Raw genomic sequence first — 15,209 nt, forward strand, 5'->3', positions numbered from 1 at the left:
AGCAGATACAGTGGTCTATATTGGGGTATGGAAATAAACTTTCTCAACGTGGCTATGTTGTTAAAAACAATATACTTTTTTCCCTCGATTATTTGAGAATTTTGATTTATTTATTTCAAATCCACACACGCACGCACTCTTGATAAAGGCGGAACACTAAACTCAGGTTTATGCATGTTTATATCCACCGTCAGCATACTGAAATATCTATCTTTAGGTATTTGTTTATCAGCAATACATATATCTGCCAATATAATTGCTATCGTACACCAATCTTTGCGATGTTATATAGACTTTGAACAACAAGCAGGAACATATGAACTCTGGACTCTCCTCCAACATATTTATGTTGTTCATGTATATATAGGAAACAGAGAATGCTATTAATGGTGTTGAAATAGGTGTCGTGTGTTGAGTATATCGATAGTGTATTTGCTCTTCATCTCTCATTCAATGCAATATGTGTGTATATTGGGATATACTCTCTTCTGAGTATTTATTGCATCAAAATATTGATTTTAGACTCTATAATGCATATACTTTCTGGATCGAGGTGAAATTCCGAAACGATCCAGCTATGTCCTTTTGACTTTTGAAATCACACTAACTTCTGAAGGAAACAAAATATCGGCTTGAATTTTTGTATAAGTAGCGTTTATTGATGTAGGTTAGACAGCATTGTAAACGGGCCCTCTTGGGCCATATAAATCGATCCTCAGTTCTTGAGCCTTCACTTCAACCGCAATCACATTTCTCATCCGATAGGATTAAAATTTGGCATATGGTGCCAGCAGCTCGTTTGCCATTCGTGCCAAAAATAATTTAACAAAAGAAGAAAACATTTATGAAGAAAATTTCACCACAAATCCACCAAATTAAAAAAAATCTATTGAAAATTTTGTCCAAATTTTATTTGTTAATGCTTTGATTTCAGCTTAAAACCATGCCTTGACTAAACTACAAGGGTAGCTTAACCATTTTTGTTTTCCATTGAAATAATTTTTTTCTTAACTTTAATTCTACTCGTATAGCAAATTTTGCCAAAATTTTATTTCTACAGAAAATTTTTTTCTATAGAAAATTTTGTCAAAATTTTAAATCCATAGAAAATTTTGTCATAATGTTATTTCTATTGAAAATTCTGTAAAAATTTTATTCCCATATAAAATTTTGTCGAAATATTGTTTCTATTGAAAATTCTGTAAAAATTTTATTCCCATATAAAATTTTGTCGAAATTTTATTTCTATAGATATTTTTGATTTCTGTAGAAAATTTTGTCCAAATATTATAGATATTTTTTTCAAAATCTTATTTCTATAGAAAATTTCGCCAAAATTTCATTTCTATAGATTTTTTTTTCAAAATTTTATTTCTATAGAATTTTTTTTTTTTCAAAATTTTATTTCCATAGAACATTTTGTCAAAAGAGATATGTTTGTTTCGAATTTATTTCGGCATAAGCCGGCTATCAATGTAAAACCTTTTTTCGGAGGGTTCAAGTGTGGTTTTTGTTGGGTTTAATAAACTGCCTGAATTTATTCTGATAATTGGTTGATAGTTTTGCTGCAAGTAGAGGATGCTGATGAGGAATGTGGTAATTCCGAAACGTGCGTCCATCCGACCATCTTGCAGTCTATAGGGCTTTGCCCAAATAAATTTGACAAACATTCTTTTCCTCTGTTGGTTAAGCTACTCTTGTAGTTTAGTCAATGTATGGTTTTAAGCTGAAATAAAAAACCAACAACAATGCTTAAAGAACAAAACCAACAATAACAAAACAAAACAAATGGTAAAATTTTATTTCTATAGAAAATGTTCTAAAATTTTTTTTCTATAGAAAATTTTATTAAAATTTTATTTTGTCAAATATTTTTGCATAATTTTATTTTTTTCGAAAAATTTTCCAAAATATTATTTTTATAGAAAATTTTGTCACATTTTTATTTCTATTTTTGTTGAAAATATTGTCAAAAATGTATTTCTAAGAAAATTCTGTCAAAAATTTATTCCCATATAAAATTTTGTCAAAATATTATTTCTATCGAAAATTTTGTCAAAATTTTATTCCTGTAAAAATTTTGGTCAATATTTTATTTCTGTAGAATTTTTTTTCAAAATTTTATTTCTATAGAAAATTTAGTCAAAATTTCATTTCTATAGATTTTTTTTCAAAATTTTATTTCTATAGAAAATTTAGTCAAAATTTCATTTCTACAGATTTTTTTTTCAAAAATTTATTTCAAACAAATTTTTTTCAAAATTTTATTTCTAGAGAAAATATTATCAAAATTTTATTTCTATAGAAAATTTTGTCCAAATTGTATTTCTATAGAATTTTTTTTCAAAATTTTATTTCTATAGAAAATTTCGTCATTTCTATAGAATTTTTTTTTCAAAATTTTACTTCTATAGAAATTTTTTTTCTAAATTTTATTTCTATAGAACATTTTGTCAAAATTTTATTTCTATAGAAAATGTTGTAAATTTTTTTTCTATAGAAAATTTTATTTTGTCAAATATTTTTGCATAATTTTATATTTTTTTTTCAAAAATTTTGTCAAAATTTTATTTGTATAGAAAATTTTGTCACATCTTTATTTCTATTTTAATAGAAAATATTGTCAAAAATGTATTTCTATAGAAAATTTTGTCAAAATTTTATTCGCATAAAAAATGTTGTCAAAATATTATTTCTATAGAAAATGTTGGCAAAATTTTATTCCTGTAAATAATTTTGTCAATATTTTATTTCTATAGAAAATATTGTCAAAATTTTATTTCTATAGAAAATTTTGTCAAAATTTTATTTCTGTAGAAAATTTCGTCAAAATTTCATTTCTATAGAATTTTTTTTTTAAATTTTATTTAAAATTTTTTTTTCAAAATTTTATTACTATAGAAAATTTTGGCAAAATTTTATTTCTATAGAAAATGTTGTAAAAGTTGTTTTTATAGAAAATGTTGTAAAAGTTGTTTTTATAGAAAATTTTATTAAAATTTTATTTTGTCAAATATTTTTGCATAATTTTATTTTTTTGCGAAAATTTTGTCAAAATTTGATTTTTTGCGAAAATTTTGTCAAAATTTTATTTTTATAGAACATTTTGTCATATCTTTATTTCTATGGGAAATTTGGTCTACATTTTTTTAATATAGGAAATTTTGCAAAAATTTTATTTCTATAGTAAATTTTGTCAACATTTTATTTCTATAGAAATTGTTGTCAAAATTTATTTCTATAAATTGTCAAAATTTTATTTCTATAAAAAATGTTTAACATTTTATTTCTATAGTAAATTCTGTCAAAATTTTATTCCTATATAAAATTTTGTCGAAGCTACACTTGTAGTTTAGTCAATGTATGGTTTTAAGCTGAAATAAAAAAACAACAACAATGATTAAAGAACAAAAACCAACAATAACAAAACAAAACGAATGAAAGAAATATTATTTCTATAGAAAATTTTGTCAAAAATTTATTTCTGTAGAAAATTTTGTCAAAATTTCATTTCTGTAGATTTTTTTTCAAAATTTTATTTCTATAGAAAATTTAGTAAATTTTTTTTTCTATAGAAAATTTAGTAAATTTTTTTTTCTATAGAAAATTTTATTAAAATTTTATTTTGTCAAATATTTTTGCATAATTTTATTTTTTTTCGAAAATTTTTCACAATTTTATTTTTATGGAAAATTTTGTCAAAATTGTATTTCTATATGAAATTTTGTTAAAATTTTTTTAAAATAGGAAATTTTGTCAATTTGTTTATTTCTATGGAAAATGTTGTCAAAATTTATTTCTATAAATTGTGAAAATTTCATTTCTATAGAAAAATTTGTCTATTCAAAATTTTGTCAAAGTTTTATATCTAAAGAAAATTTTGTGAAAATTTTATTTCTATGAGAAATTTTGTCAAAATTTTATTTTTAAAAAAATGTTAAACATTTTATTTCTATAGGAAACTTTATCTAAATTTTATTTCTATAGTAAATAATGTCAACATTTTATTTCTATAGAAAATTTGTCAAAAATTTATTTCCATAGAAAATTATGTAAAAGTGGTTTCTATAAAAAAAAATGTTGTTAAAATTTATTTATTGTTTATTTTGATCTTATAATAAATACAAGATAAAACAAAAGGACTGACAAAGCATTGGCTACGAAGGCCATCAGCTTTAAAATTTGTGAAATATTTTTACATAATTTATTTTTTTTGGAAAATTTTTCCAAAACTTTATTTCTATAGAAAAATTTTATCAAAATTTTATTTCTATAGGAAACGTTATCAAAATTTTACTAAAATTTTTTTTCTAAAGAAAATGTTGTCAAAATTTAATTTCTATAGAAAATTTTATTTTGTTAAAAGTTTTGCATAATTTTATTTTTGTTTTTCGAAAGTTTTGTCAAAATTGTATTTCTATAGAAAATTATGTCAAAATTTTATTTCTTTAGCAAATTTTGCCAAAATTTTATTACTATAGAAAATTTTGTTAAAACTTTCTATAGAAAATGCTATACACGTTTTTTTCAATAGAAAATTTCATTAAAATTCTATTTTGTCAAATATTTTTGCATAATTTTGTTTTTTTTTTCGAAAAACTTTCTAAAATTTTATTTCTATAGAAAATGTTGTACAAATTGTATTTCTATAGAAAAATTTGGTCACTGATTTTTTTTCTATAAGAAATGTAATATGTCCAAAAGTTGATTTCGACTTTTATACAAGAAATAGTCGATCGGTAAAAAATGTAATTTTCGAATTTTGTATACCTACACTATATCCAAAACTTACCTAATTATTGAAACTAATGATTCTTATACACTAATAGAAAAAATTGCATTTCACAATCGTGAACGGACTTTGTCATAATGAAACGAAAACGTTCACAAAAAACCAAAACGGAAACTTCGAGATTTCGTCCACGGGCGTTCACGATTTCATGAACGCCATTCGTTTTTCTTTGGCCATGAAAAATCTTAAAATAATCGTTAGCTGTTGTTATGGCAACTCCGCCGTTGATGCAATGTGCTAAGGCGTATTGTGCGGGTAACACAGGTTCGAGTCACGGTAGCGGAAGTCTTTTTTTTTAATTTTGTTTATAAATTCGTAATCATTACGTTTTCAGATCATAAACGCTGGTTGTTGTTTTGACAACGTATGATGACATTTTTACGTTGTCAGATTGACCCCAACTGTTCTCAGTTTGACAACACATGTGTATTGATTAACTTTCATGAACGGATCGTTTCGAAATGGCCACGACGTTCATGATTTTTTCTATGGGTGTAGCAATATCAATAATGTAGAATAATAATCGAATTAAATATTATGGTAATACTTATTTAAATATAGTAATACTTATTTAAAATTTTATTTAAAAAATATATTAATTTCATTTGTTTATTTGACTATTTTTTACACAATCTACCTATTTTGGCCTATACTTTTTATTTTATCTAGCTATTTGTGCTTCTGAATAGTCGGCAACACTGTTGAGTATATGGATCAATGGAGTGTTTGCTCTCACATATTCAAGAGTAAATTGAGTAAACATTGCGATATATTCTCTTGTGGAAACATTTTTTCATTCTCTGATTCCTATTTCAGAATCCATAGAGAACATATTCCTTCTCTTTTGGGTACACTGGTTTGGTGGTGGGGGTCATTCTACTATGTCTATATTGCTTCTAAACAATTTTTGGTTGTTGCATCAAAAGCCCCTTTGTTTGTGCTATGGGAAATAAATAAACCATCGAAACCTGGACGACAAAAAACAACAGCCCTTCATTGAAAAACCAAATCTCACCAAAGGATATATAAGGAAAACAATGCAACTCCATAAAAAAATGTCCAGTTTATTTAATCAATATTGTTTTCCATTTTTTTTCATCACCATCATGGGAAATCGCTGTAGGACCACTGTTAGTTCTACAAGAACATTGTATGTCATAGAATTTTGTTTTTCCAACACCATCACCTTTGCCAACCGTGTAAAATATTTTGACAGAATCAGTAAAAGCAACAGAATAAGCGCAGTAAAGCCCCTTTAAACAAAGTATGCAAATAAATTTTTGTTACCAGGGATGAAAATGAGGGAAAAGGTTTGTATTTTTTGGAGGTACTGGATGGTTGAGGCTATGGTGGGGTGCAGGGACATGATAATGGTGGGGAGGATTATTTTTCTTCCGGTTTTGCATGTAATAATGGTGAAGGAGTTCTAAGTCCTTTGCTTCTGGGTTTTTTGTTCTGGGTTACCTGTGAAAAGGATTTAAAATTACCAAGTTTGTTTCACTTTTCGTCGACGATTTATTGAAAAATATGTCTGCTTAACAGCATTACTAGAGGTAACATGGCAATGGCAACCGCTCTATTGGGAAAACTGAGAAAGAAAAACATGGAAAACTTAAAGGACTTAAAACTTGGTTGAATAGATATATTAAAGGTCTTAAAGTCTATTTAATGGAAAGTGATGAAAGTTTAAAAGTAAGAACAATTTATTGGCCAATAAATTGAAACCAGTTTCCCTGCAAATTGAAATTAATTTTATTTTATATCTTTTGCTAAGGCCTTATATGAATAATTTAGGGAATTCATTTATTTGGAACATTCGGAAAAAATTCTAATAAATGAATTTACTTTATTAATGGTACTAAAAATTATACCTAGAACCCAAATACCTATGTGATGAATATCTTATACTGAAACTTTAATTAAATCATAAAGAAAATATGATTTAAATTGTAACACAAAATATTTATGGTATATTTATAACAATTTCATAGTCACTCATATTCGGGATTGTAATGGGATAATAAAAATCGTAAAATTGACTCTTGAAAATTTTGAAAAACTCGAACATTTTTAATTTGAGAAAGTCGACATTCGACATTTTCGAAAATTGCAAAAGAAGCGATTTTTTAAAATTGTAAAAAAAATCGACTTTCGCCTTTTGAGATTATGTATTATAAAAATTGAAAGGGTGGCTGATAAATATCGCATCCAACTTCGGGTTGGTATTTCCAAATCGCTCGTTTAACATCTGATAAATTTATACTAGTTACAGTTCATTTTATTGTCTAAATCTTACATAAGCATTTTGATCTATTGCATTCAGAAATAAAGTTATTCGTGAAGTAATTCCAGCATGCGAAAACGCATGCACCACACCCAGAGAAGGAATATGATCACCTCAAACATGTTTTAAGAGCAAAATGTTATTTTTGGGTGGTGACCATGTAACATGGTTTTCGCAACCATGTTATTTTCTCGGAAATCATGTATCTGATTTCGGCAAGCAGGTTATATTTGACGATTAAATAACATTTTAGTGACAAACATGTTACATGGTCACCATATAAAAATAACATTTTGCTCTTGAAACATGTTTGAGGAGATCATATTCCTTCTCTGCGTGCAAAGAATGAAAAATGAGTTTAGTCCAAAATCATTGAAGTTCCAAGAAATGCAAGAGCTCACCGATGCACAAAAAATTAAACTGGAAAGGATTTGATTCGCTTGCTCGATGAGAAGCCATTCCAAATTAATGATATGGGAAGAAGATTTGAATGATGAAATTTAAACCTTCGATTGCCCCACAAGTGTCTCTATTACCATGTGGGCGACACTGTCATGGTCGATGGTCGCTCCCGTTCGAATTCGTTATTTTTGGAGTCCTGGATAGACACTCATTTCGTCCGCCCAACGTGGACATTCCAACAGGACTCAGCACTCATGCATGAATGTCTTAATAAGAAGGGTCATCGTTTCATTTCAACATCGCAAGGGCCACACAAATATCTACATCTCAATGCGTTGGAATTTGCCCATTTGGGCATTTTGGAGAGTAAGATAATGAGTGTAAGGTTGTCTCTATCAAATAACAACTAGTCCATCATCTAAATATAGTGCTTCGCCGCGAATGGACCAAACTACGGCAGAGCATATATCGTGCAGCGTATAATGACTTGGTCGACTGTTTGTAACGGTCGATGGTCTACAGAAACAAAATTCTGACAAAATTTTCTATAGAAATAAAATTTTGACAAAAATTTATACAGAAATAAATTTTTGACAAAATTTTCTACAGAAATAAAATTTTTACAAATTGTTCTATAGAAATAACATTTTGAAAAAATTTTCTATAGAAATACAATTTTGACAAAATTTTCTAAAAAAAAATATTGAAATTAAAATTTTGACAAAAATTTCCACAGAAATAAGTTTTTGACAAAATTTTCTATAGAAATAAATTTTTGACAAAATTTTCTATAGAAATAAAATTTTTACAAATTCTTTTTTATATAAATAACATTTTTACAAAATTTTCTATAGAAATAAAATTTTGACTAAATTTTCTATACTAATAAAATTTTGACAAAATTTTCTATACAACTAAAATTTTAACTAAATTTTCTTTACAAATAAAATTAAAAAAAAAATGTATAGAAATAAAATTTTCACAAAATTTTCTATAAAAAAACAAAATTTTGACAAAATTTTCTATAGAAATAAAATGTTTACAAAATTTTCTATAGAAATAATATTTTTACAAAATTTTCTATAGAAATAAAGTTTTGACAAAATTTTCTATAGAAATACAATTTTGGCAAAATTGTCTATAAAAATAAAGTTTTGACAAAATTTTCTATCAAAAACAATTTTACAATAGTTTCTATAAAAAATGTAACAAATTTTTCTATAAAAAATTGGCAAAATTTTCTATAAAAAAATTGACAAAATTTTCTATAAAAATTGTTGACAAAATTTTCCATAGAAATAAAAAGTTGACAAAATTTTCTATACAAATAAAATTTTAACAAAATATTCTATAGAAATAAAATTTTCACAAAATTTTCTATAGAAATAAAATTTTCACAAAATTTTCTATAGAAATAAAATTTTAACAAAATTATCTTTAAAAATAAAATTTTAACAAAATTTTCTATAGAAATAAAATTTTCACAAAATTTTCTATAGAAATAAAATTTTTAAAAAAATTTCTATAGAAATACAACTTTGACAAAATGTTCTATATTAATAAAATTTTGACAATATTTTCTAAAAACAATGGTGACAACATTTTCTATAAAATAGAATTTATTTCAAAAAAATTTGCTATGCAACTTAAATTTTAACAAAATTTTCTTTAAAAATAAAATTTTAACAAAATTTTCTATAGAAATAAAATTTTCACAAAATTTTCTATAGAAATAAAATTTTCACAAAATTTTCTATAAAAAAAAATTTGATAGAATTCTCTATAAAAATATTTTGACAAAATTAAATATAAAATTTTGACAAAATTTTCTATTGAAATAAAATTTTGACAAAATTTTCTATTGAAATAAAATTTTGACAAAACTTTCTATAGAAGTAAAAATTTGACAAAATTTTCTAGAGAAATAAAATTTTGACAAGATTTGCTATAGAAATAAAATTTTGACAAGATTTGCTATAGAAATAAAATTTTGACAAAAATTTCTATACAAATAAAATTTTTTTTCTTTAAAAATAAAATTTTAAGAAAATTTTTTATAAAAATAAAATATTAACAAAATTTTCTATAAAAATAAAATTTTGACAAAATTTTCTATAGAAATAAAATTTTGACAAAAATTTCTATACAAATATAATTTTAACAAAATTTTCTTTAAGAATAAAAGTTTGACAAAATTTTCTATAGAAATAAAATTTTGACAAAATTTGCTAAAAAAAAATCGACAAAATTTTCTATAAAAAAAATTGACAAAATTTTCTATAAAAAAATGTTGACAAAATTTTCTATAGAAATAAAATTTTCACAAAATTTTCTATATAAATAAAATTTTCACAAAATTTTCTATAGAAATAAAATTTTCACAAAATTTTTCTATATAAATAAATTTTTGACAAAATGTTCTATACTAATAAAATTTTGGCAACATTTTCTATACAAATAAAATTTTAACAAAGTTTTCTACAGAATCACAATTTTGACAAAATTTTCTACAGTAATACAATTTTGACAAAAATTTTTATGCAAATAAAGTTTTAACAAAATTTTCTTTAAAAATAAAATTTTAACAAAATTGTCTTTAAAAATAAAATTTTAACAAAATTTTCTAAAGAAATAAAATTTTCACAAAATTATCTAAAAATTTAAAATGTTGACAAAATTTTCTATAGAAATAAAATTTTGACAAAATTTTCTATATAAATAAAATTTTGACAAAATTTTCCACAGAAATAAATTTTTGACAACATTTTCGATAGAAATAAAATTTGTAAAAATTTTTCTATATAAATAAAATTTTGACAAAATTTTCCATAGAAATCAAATTTTGACAAATTTTCTATGCAACTTAAATGTTAACAAAATTTTCTTTAAAAATAAAATTTTAACAAAATTTTCTTTAGAAATAAAATTTTCACAAAATTTTCTATAAATAAAATTTCTATAATAAAATTTAGAGCTATATCGCTTCAGAAGAGTATGTGAAGTCGATCTCTACATCAAATATTTGGTAGAAACAAAAATACTAAATACGGAATCAAATAAAAGGCATGCGAAATTCCCCTGTGTTATGAATTATTCCAAGTATGGCGGGCATTGCAATGGTTACCTGAGTGTAAAAGCAACTGTAAAATTGTTTTCATTGAAAAAGAAAACACTTTATTCCGTGGTCGCCATAACTAGCTTTAATTTTCGTGAGAAATTGGTGTAATAATCATTTCTTATTAATATAACCTCCATTCGAACCGTGTTTTCGCCTTAGTATTCTCGAAAGACAATTCAAGATTGCCATGCTAATAAAGAACAACAATTTTAATATAAAATAATTTAGTAGTCAATATGAATTAATCATTAATCATGCTAATGCGAGCAACCCCTTATACATTTTAAAGACCATTCGATAAATTACCCCAGTCTAGCTATATAAACTCAAAACTAAGGTGTTAATTGTAGGCGTATTATTGACATATAAACATCGAATAAACGCCCACCACCATTCGCAAGCCTCCAGACATGTGTTATGGTCTTGCGAAACCAATGTCAATTTTTTCACAACATTAAAGTGGCGGGTATATACTTACCTTTATTTTTACTACGAAGTCCAAGTCCTTGCTCACTTGCCAAGGAGGAGATCTTCTACAGCAACGTACTATCAATGGATGAGGGATGAGGGTACGAAGAGGCCGAGAGTAATTAATTAATTTATGCTAATTTGAAAGTCACTGTGGCTTGTCTGTCGATGCGAACAATGTTCAGCGCACAAGCAATGATGCTGTCACAGCAGCCACAGTAATTGATGGTTTTTTTCTTTTGTGCACTGAAGGATGACGGCAAAATCTATGGTAACCTTGACACTCACACATAAACACACACTCTCGAATACTCCCAACCACACGCCTTGATGTTAAGAGAGTAGATCAACTTAAGGGGGAAATTAAATGGGTTAAGATCTGACGCTCATTAAATACTAAGGGTAACCTAGTTGGCTGCCGTTTGTTTTGATGCTGGCTTCATATATGCCGTCTTAGAATTTATTTCTGGATGACTGGCTGGTGATTAGGTAAAGGGGTTTGCTTGTAATTGTCAATGATGCATGTAAGTGTTTTTACTTCCTTTTAGACTACCAAGTTGACGTTAGTATTCGTTGTGTGTAGCTTTGGTTTTTATCTTACAATGTCTTAATAAACGTTGTGATTTAATTGAAGCATAATGAGCCACATGAGTTTTTTAGATGAGTGCAATACGCACACACAACCACACTCCCTTATGAGCGGAGCAGATTCTTACGTTTACAAATTATTCAATTAGTATGCATGTGTGTGTGTGTGAACATTTATTTGTATCTCAACAGATTTCTAAAAATGAAAGAGAAAAGGGAGTGAGAGAGAATTATTAATTGATTAATTATAAGTTGTGCATATAGACAAAATATGTTTTATATTCTTTTAAATAAAAGTAAATAAAATTAAAATTTATATACAATATATAGATAAACTTGATTAGAATACATCAGATTTTAGTTGTAATCCCTTTGGAAATTTATTAATTTCCTAAAATAGAGTGAGGTGATAATATGTAAAAATTAAGTTTAGTGCAAAAAATTCGAACTATACTAAACTAATTTATATATATATATAAGATGGCCGACGCCGAAACAATTCCGACTAAAAATTGCACCAAGATTCTCGGTGTCACATTCGACAGCCTTTAGAAATAAAATTTTGACAAATTTTTTATAGAAATAAAATTTTTGACAATATTTTCTATAGAAATAAAATTTTGATAAAAATTTCTAAAGAAATAAAATTTTGACAAAATTTTCTACAGAAATAAAATTTTGACAAAATTTTCTACAGAAATAAAATTTTGACAAAATATTCCATCGTAATAAAATTTTGACGTAAATTTCTATAAAAAATAAGTTTTTTTAGCTATAAAATTTTGAAAACAAAAATTTCCTATAGAAATAAAATTTTGATAAAAATTTCTAAAGAAATTAAATTATTTGAGATATAAAATTTTGACAAAATTTTTTATAGAAATAAAATTTTGACAAAATTTTCTAGAGAAATAAAATTTTTACAAAATTTGACAAAATATTCCATCGTAATAAAATTTTGATGTAAATTTCTATAAAAATAAGTTTTTTTAGATATAAAATTTTGAAAACAAAAATTTCCTATAGAAATAAAATTTTGATAAAAATTTCTAAAGAAATTAAATTATTTGAGATATAAAATTTTGACAAAATTTTTTATAGAAATAAAATTTTGACAAAATTTTCTAGAGAAATAAAATTTTTACAAAATTTCCTATAGAAATAAAATTTTGATAAAATTTTCTAAAGAAATAAAATTTTGACAAAATTTTCTACAGAAATAAAATTTTGACAAAATTTTCTACAGAAATAAAATTTTGACAAAATATTCCATCGTAATAAAATTTTGACGCAAATTTCTATAAAAAATAAGTTTTTTTAGATATAAAATTTTGAAAACTTTTTCTGTATATATACAATTTTGACAATATTTTCTATAGAAATAAAATTTTGACAAAAGTTTCTATAGAAATAAAATTTTTACAAAATTTCCTATAGAAGTAAAAATTTGACAATATTTTCTAGAAAAATAAAATTTTGACAAAATTTGCTATTAGAAATAAAATGTTGAAAAATTTTCTATAGAATTAAATTTTTATCAAAATTTTGTCAAAATTTTATTACTATACAAAATTTTGTCAAGATTTTATTTATATAGAAAATTTTGTTAAGATTTTATTTCTATAGAGAATTTTGTCAAAATTTTATTTCTATAAAAAATTTTTCAAAATTTTATTTCTATAGAAAATATTAGTCAAAATTTTATTTCTATAGAAATTTTTGTCAAAATTATATTTTTATAGAAAATTTTGTCAAAATTTTATTTCTATAGAAAATTTTTTCAGTTTTTATTTTATTATGTCAAAATTTTATTACTATACCAAATTTTCTGTAGAATTAAAATTTTATCAAAATTTTCTATAGAATTAAAATTGTATCAAAATTTTCTATAGAAATAAAACTTTGAGAAAATTTTCTATAAAAATATAATTTTGACAAAAATTTTTTATAGAAATAAAATATTGAAAAAATTTGCTATAGAAATACAATTTTGACAAAATTTTCTCTAGAAGTAAAGTTTTGACAACATTTTTATCAAAATTTTCTATAGAATTAAAATTGTATCAAAATTTTCTTTAGAATTAAAATTGTATCAAAATTTTCTATAGAAATAAAATTTTGAGAAAATTGTCTATAAAAATAAAATTTTGACAAAATATTCCATGGTAATGAAATTGTAACGCAAATTTCTATAGAAATTAAATTTTTTTAGATATAAAATTTTGACAACATTTTCTATAGATATAAAATTTGGACAATATTTTCTATAGAAATAAAATGTTGACACACTTTATATAGAAATAAAATGTTGATGAAATTTTCTAAAGAAATAAAATTTTCTATAGAACTAAAATTTTCACACATTTTTTATAGAAATAAAATTTTCTATAGAAATAAAATTATGACAAAATTTTCTATAGAAACAAAAATGTTGACAAAATATTCTATGGAAATACAATTTTGATAAAACTTTCTATAGAAATAAAATTTTGACAAAATTTTCTATAGAAATAAAATTTTGATAAAATTTTCTAAAGAAATAAAATTTTGTCAACATTTTCTATAGAAATACAATTTTGACAAAATTCTTTATATAAATAAAAATTTTTCAACATTTTCTGTAGAAATACGTTTGGAGAAAAATTTCTATAAAAATAAAATTGTGAGAAAATTTTCTACAGAAATACAATTTTGACAAAATATTCTGGGTCATAGTGAAATTCTGAGTCGATCAAAGCAATTCCGTCCATCCATCTGTTGAATTCGTGCTAACTTCCGAACGAAACAAGCTATCGAATTGAAACTTGGCATAAGTAGTCCATCGGTCCACTTTTACGTATAGCCCACATATTAACTAACCCCCAGATGTGGGTCGTCTAAGAGAGGCAAATTTCATCCGATCCGGGTAAAATTTGGTACATGGTGTTGGTATATGGTCTCTAACAACCATGCAGGAATTGATCCATATCGGTCTGTAATTATATGTAGCCCCCATATAAACCGATCCCCATATTTGATCTCGGTGGCCTCTTGAAAAACCAAAATTCATCCAACCAAATTCATGTTATTTCTATAGAAAATTTTGCTAAGATTTTATTTCTATAGACAATTTTGTCAACATTTTATTTCTTTAAAAAAAATTTCAAAATTTTATTTCTATAGAAAATTTGGTCAAAATTTTATTTCTGTAGAAATTTTTGTCAAAATTATATTTTTGTAGAAAATTTTGTCAAAATTTTATTTCTATAGAAAATTTTGTTTCTATAGAAAATTTTGTTTCTATAGAAAATTTTGTCAAAATTTTATTTCCAGAGAAAATTTTGTCAAAATTTTTTTCTATAGAAAATTTTGTCAAGATTTTATTTTTATAGGAAATTATAAAATTTTGACAAAATTTTCTTTCTATAGAAAATTTTGTCAAAATGTTTTTTCTATAGAAAATTTTGTCAAGATTTTATTTTTATAGGAAACTATGTCAAAATTTTATTACTATACAAAATTTTGTCAAAATTTTATTACTATACAAAATTTTGTCAAGATTTTATTAGTATACAAAA

At 23.9% G+C, this 15,209-nt stretch overlaps 1 protein-coding gene across 4 annotated transcripts in view; it reads right to left on the reverse strand.

Annotated features, from left to right (window-relative positions):
- The window catches only part of LOC142235782 (sodium-coupled monocarboxylate transporter 2), a 406,987-nt gene that overhangs the window by 249,535 nt on the left and 142,243 nt on the right, over positions 1-15,209 (reverse strand). For all 4 annotated transcript variants that reach the window (XM_075307130.1, XM_075307217.1, XM_075307062.1 and 1 more), the window contains one exon: positions 11,075-11,848. The gene's annotated coding sequence lies outside the window, so the exon portion shown is untranslated. The remainder of the gene's footprint in view (positions 1-11,074; positions 11,849-15,209) is intronic.

Source organism: Haematobia irritans, chromosome 1, assembly GCF_050003625.1.
Source record: "Haematobia irritans isolate KBUSLIRL chromosome 1, ASM5000362v1, whole genome shotgun sequence".
Taxonomy (NCBI): Eukaryota; Metazoa; Arthropoda; class Insecta; order Diptera; family Muscidae; genus Haematobia; species Haematobia irritans.